General features: G+C 42.6%; 1 long non-coding RNA gene across 1 annotated transcript; it reads right to left on the bottom strand.

Annotated features, from left to right (window-relative positions):
* Positions 1–2,365: 2,365 nt before the first annotated feature.
* LOC135410503 (uncharacterized) lies at positions 2,366–4,942 on the bottom strand. Its single transcript, XR_010428709.1, has 3 exons — positions 3,781–4,942; positions 3,568–3,707; positions 2,366–2,781 (listed from the first exon to the last, which is right to left on the bottom strand). It is a non-coding gene; the product is annotated as an uncharacterized LOC135410503 (long non-coding RNA).
* Between the last annotated feature and the right edge of the window lie 754 nt (positions 4,943–5,696).

Raw genomic sequence — 5,696 nt, 5'->3', positions numbered from 1 at the left:
AGTGATGCTGCTGGTACTCAGAGCCTCCAAACAAGTTGTTTGTCAACATGCTTTTGAGTCCCTATATTGCACTCAATCAAGTTTAATCTCCAGCTCGAGGAAACTGTGTTCATGTACCTGCCACTCTTTCTCTCTAGGGACTAGGCCTTAATGCTAAGATTTGTAGCTTGCAATTTCTTTTTCCAGGCTCAGGCTTCTGTGTTCCTCAAAAATGAGGAAGGAAATCCCTTTTTAATTTTGCCGCCTTTAAGAACTCTGATCTTGCTTAGCACTTTAGACACTGTTGTTATCAAGAATGTGGGGCCGTGTCCTGGATCAGATGTAACATTGTTGGACATGAAACAGGAGCTATGGATATCATCTGCTCAGGATATTGTATCAATGCTATCCCCTGGCTTTGATGTTTCCAACCAGATTTGCAGAGGCAAGAGGAAAGTTAGCAGAGCAAAGCAAACAGGGCTGGATTATTTTTATTACAGTCCTCACAGCTGGTCAAAATAGTCAGTACCTTCCAAACTGACCAGATAGAAATTCAAGTGAAAGCTGAACTTGAGGTGAGCATCAGGCAAGGCTGGGGCAAGTGTCTTATGTTTAGCACCTGATTCCCTTTGTCATGCCCCATTTCAGCAGCAAGGGCAACTGGCCCAGTGTGCACACTCAAATCAGAAGACAAAGTGCTAACCCAGAAGATCTCATCTAGTTTTAACACCTCCAAAGCCGCAGGACTAGACCCCAAGGACGACATTGTGCAGGACAGTGGGATCAAGCAGTCAGGAAGCCACCAGGACAGTGGGGGCTGCAGCTGGGGTCCCACAGGGTGGCTGCAGAGCAGGAAGGCCAAGGGGCAAAGAGCTTCTGAGCTGAGCTGAGCCTTCAGCTCTGGGCAGTGCTCAGGCGTCCCAGCCCTCTCCTTGCCATGGTGTTCTCCCATGCCTGTGCCTTTGCTGTTCACCTCTCCATAGAGAGCTCCCAGGCCAGGGGACAGCAAACTGCCCACCCCTGCAAGATCAATCACTGCAAGGAGCAGGGAGGTGGTCTTATTTGAGGAGCTATTACTGGTACCAGTAAACACACTGCAGTGGCCACTCCCTGCCTACTTACCCTGCACCTACTCATGAAAAAGTAAACTTGGGCCATTAACTTTGCCTGGTGTTCCTAGACTGCGATTTGTTTTTTTTGATAAAAGACAGTTTTCCAAAGGGGCAGATAATTGCTGTTCCATCTTGAAATTAAAACGAACAAACCAAAAAACCTCAAGCAACTTTCTTGTCATATATAATTTTCTTGCATAATTTAGAATTTGTTTCCCTTCTTCTCTGCTGCTAGAAGGTGTGGGGCGGGGACCCAACACAGCATCTGGGAAGCTGCTGCAGTCCCCAGGCTGAGCAGGATGCCCACACCAGCTCAGGTGCCACTGGAGTTGGTGGGAGAGATGGCTGCCCCTGTGTCATCCATCATGGGAAAGAAATGCCTAAAGCAGCATGTACTTAAGGTTACCACCTCCCAGATGGTCCTTTACTCAGAACATCCTAATATGTTATTAGTTATGGAGCAGGGCTTTGGGCTTAGGTTTACGGTGAGAAACCAAACGCATGTTTACCATTTTCTGTAATAGCAGCAGAGTTTAAAGGAATGATTATAATAATATCTGGGGAGTGTGTTTCTCAGGTCTTACCACATGTAAACACAATCATAAGTGTAATCAATGTCAATGACTTCCATTTAATTCTCAGACAAAGTTTGCTTTTAAACACCACACCAGATTTGACATGGCCAATGATAAATGGAATGCAATTAGTTCTACTATTTCCTTTGATGATATGCTAAATTATTTCTTACAACAGACCATTTATTATCCAAAGCTAATGATTATACTCTTCCAGTTAACAAGTGGCAAACTGATAAGTTTCAAATTGAGATTGTACAGTCTGGAAAAAAAGTCATCCCCTGAATGAGTTTCATCTAATAAATCCTTGTCAATGCCCAAGTAATAATTTTCAGAAAGAAATCTTAAACTGTAAGAATTTTGTATGTATTTCTCATAATTACACAAATAAAAAAATAATTATGCTGCCTCTTAGTGATATACAGTCACTTAATGAATATTTAATGTTAAGGAAAATGTCAAGATTTAAATATTCTTGTGGCATTTTTGACAAAATGCATCTTCTAATTGTTAACAAGACAATTTTTTTTTTTTTAACCTCCAGAACTTATTAGGATCTTACCACGGTAATTGAAAAACCAATGAACAGAGTGTGGTCCTTGAGAAGACAAAAGCAATTTCCTAATTTTTCACCTGTATTCAAATTTTCTCTTATCATCAAAGGACAGGTCTGTACACCTTGATTGCTTTTATTCCAGGTTTCAAAATAATGCAGGCACAGTAAATTCTGGGTTTTATTAGAGAAAATTCTTTCATAACATCAGTGGTTACATAAGTAAGCAATTATTTCCCCTTTCTGTGGCTACCTTAATAACAGCAAGCCAGGGTGGTCTGCCACAGTCACTCCCCACACACTTGTTTGCCCCCTCCCAAACCTTCCTTGCTCTCCCAGTCCTTCCTCCCTTCCCATCCACCTGCACCTGGCTACAGCCCCACTAGGCACAGCTCTAAATCTTACACTCTTCTGCCATTTCCCTACTGTTTTTTTTCCTTTCTATTTATCTAATTCCTCAGGGATTTTTTTTCTCATCCTAGTCCCCCTTCCCACATTTTCTGAGCTCCATGTTTTCTTGCTCCTTGTTGTGCAGGGGATTCCTCTCAGCAGCTCAGTCTCCCTGAAGATGATAGGAAGAGGTGATCACTAGGGATAAAGGCAAACTCAGAAAACATACCAGTGTTTCATGAAATATCATACTATTCTCAGTAAAGTCTTAAAAATTAACAACCATGGATTGTCTCTTCTGCCAAGGATTATGTAGAAATGGAGAGGTGAGAGCATCTTAGCATTTTCCCTGAGGAGAAGAAGAAATACACTAGACATTCAAATCATCCTTCTTATTTTGCTGTCCATATGATGTCACCATAAATCTGTCAATCTTGAATAAAAGCAGCTACAACAGAGAGATATGGGAAATTCCACTTGCAGGACCACAGCTAAGATGCTGCTGTGTTTGGTACCCTTTTCTCTAAGGGTCTGCCTCATTATTTTCACTGTAAACTGTCTGGTTTCTAAATTCTGATCAGAAGAATATTCCCATCATCCAGATTACATCCTGTCCCTTGCCAACCTTTTGGCTGGGATAACATTCCCTTGAGGTTTTCCGTGTAGATAAAAGAGCCCTCAACAAAATCTGCATGACTGGGCTAAGGCTGCCTGAAACAGCAAGCTCTGCTTCTCCCCCGCAAAACCCCAGAGTACATATTCATCACCCCTGCATTTATCACAGCAAGATTCATAAAGATTTTTGACAGATGATACATGGCTTCTAAACTTTGGTTTTCCAACAGAAATATCAGAAAGTGGCAGAATGCTACTTCTTTTTCAGTTTGAGGGAAGACTGCAGATACCAATAATAGCAGTCTATCCTTGCAGCAAAGTCAATCCATCACACTTGCTATACCTTCCACTCATCTCTGGTCAGACACAGCTCTGTGATTTTAGCACTCCAAAATTTCTGCATTCTCCAGGGCAGCAGTCAACTTTTTCTAGGGAGTCATGTTAAAATGACCCACCTGCAGCAGGTCTTGTCTTCTGCTTTTTCTTCCAAGTAAAAAGGATTTATTTAGTAACTAGAATTGTCTTCTTTTGGGGGAGGGCACTGGGTAAAACTCACATTCTGCTTATCATTTTTTTCTGCAGCAGGGTGGCTACTTGTACCGAGATGAAGTGTCAGCAGGAGTTCAGTGATCATCTGCTCTGTTCAGCCAAACAGCAATGGCCTGGACCAGCCTCAGCACGCACTGCCTCCTCCCTGGCCAGCCCTTGGCAGGCTACTCTGGGCAAGGGGATATGGAGGGAACCTGGGGCTGCAGAGAAGGAGAGAGATGGGGATGGGATAAGGTGAGATAGGGTTTCTGCAGTGCAAAAAATAAGGCAGAAATCATGGGAAGCAGACGTGGTTACTGCTGCTGTCCGTGGGGCAAATTGTCTCCTCCTACCACACCTCAGAGGAGCTTCCGTGGGACGGTGACACCACAAAGCCATGGGGCCCACATACTGTTACCATTTGCCAGAGTCCCATAAGGGAGATTTGAATCACATGTCATTCTTCATGACCGCATGAGCGAAGTATAAAATAAAGGTAATAATAAAGTGCTGCAGTGAAATCCCTCAGGACAGTGATGAGAAAGCATGCAGCTCTGCTTCCCGCTAGACAGGCGCTGATTTCCTCTGATGGCAGTACCAGGCTGTCACTGCGGCTTCTCCCTCCAGCGCGGGATGCCAGCTGCACGATGCCATTAGCATTCCTCATCAGCCGCAGCTTATGTCTCTCTCTGTGCACAACGTTGGGAAACCAGGTCATTCTCTTGGCTCATCCTCTGATAACTCCTCTTTTCTTTCACTGCCGGGAAGCTGAGGATGGTGTAATTAGTTTGCACTAATGTTCAGCTCTATGTGCGACTGCTCTTGGCTCAAGCCAAAACCGAAGTTTTCACATAGTTTGGATGCCCTAATAGGAGGGGAACTTGAGACAAATCTGGGAGGTAACTATTTTCCTTGGGTTACAATGATTCAGCTGATATTTTTCGAAATACCACAGAGAATGCAAAGGACATGTTAAACCTCCAGTACTCCAGAACTCACTGAGCAGAGAATACATGAGTGTGATTCCAATGAAAATACAGAGTTATACATCCGCCCATGCCAGGTAACAACTGGTATTGCAAGGCTATCATAACAAGCAACCCGAAATCATGCCCTTATGTAGAAAAGCTGCCCAAAGTTTTATTTAACTCCTTTGGGTTTGCAGGCAGATCAGAGTCCTGATGTTCCAAAAAAGCTGCAGGGGGAAATAAAAAGGAAAAAGTCAACCCCGAGCCCAGATAAGAAGTTCAGGTTTTCATAATAAGACAGTGGAAGTGATGACTTCTAAACCTGAGAGGAATAAATTTTGAGAGGACTGTGTGGAGCATGGTACAGAGAGATAAAGCAACAAACTTTATTAAAGGGTAAGTGATTTTAGTCTGTGAGTGAACACATAAACATAAATGCCCACAAAGAATTATCTGGTTGATACAGTGGTGCTTGTATAGCAGCTGAGTAACCATAACAGTAATTAAAGCTGTATTAATGTGTTTGAGTGATGCTCTGTAAGTGTCACTGCAATGGCAGTCACAGCATCAACTGAAGCAGCTAAGCTTCGAGAGGAGGAGCTATGAACTACAGAGGCTCCTTGCCAGGAATGTGCTTGGAATTTGATATGTTGGAACACTATTAAAAATAATATGATTTAAATAATAATACACACAGCACCACAGTATTTAGTCTCCACTGCAATAACTGCAAAATCAACAAATTATATGCAGTATTTCAGGAGAAAAAAATATGTAGCAGAGAATGCATTAGCAGTCATTCATATCCCTTTACAACCAGCTGGGCTCTTCGGAAAAAAGCACACCAGGTTTCAAGGAACTACATAATGTTTTGGTAGGCTGAGAAAGAAATTACAGTTGAATCTGAAATTACAGTTGGAATTGATGACACTAGAAACATTTAAATTTCTCTTTTGCAATGATTTAGGTTAAGAAG

Source organism: Pseudopipra pipra, chromosome 1 (assembly GCF_036250125.1).
Source record: "Pseudopipra pipra isolate bDixPip1 chromosome 1, bDixPip1.hap1, whole genome shotgun sequence".
NCBI lineage: Eukaryota > Metazoa > Chordata > Aves > Passeriformes > Pipridae > Pseudopipra > Pseudopipra pipra.
The sequence above is the reverse complement of the archived record's forward strand: the minus strand, read 5'-3'. Positions and strand labels throughout refer to the sequence as shown.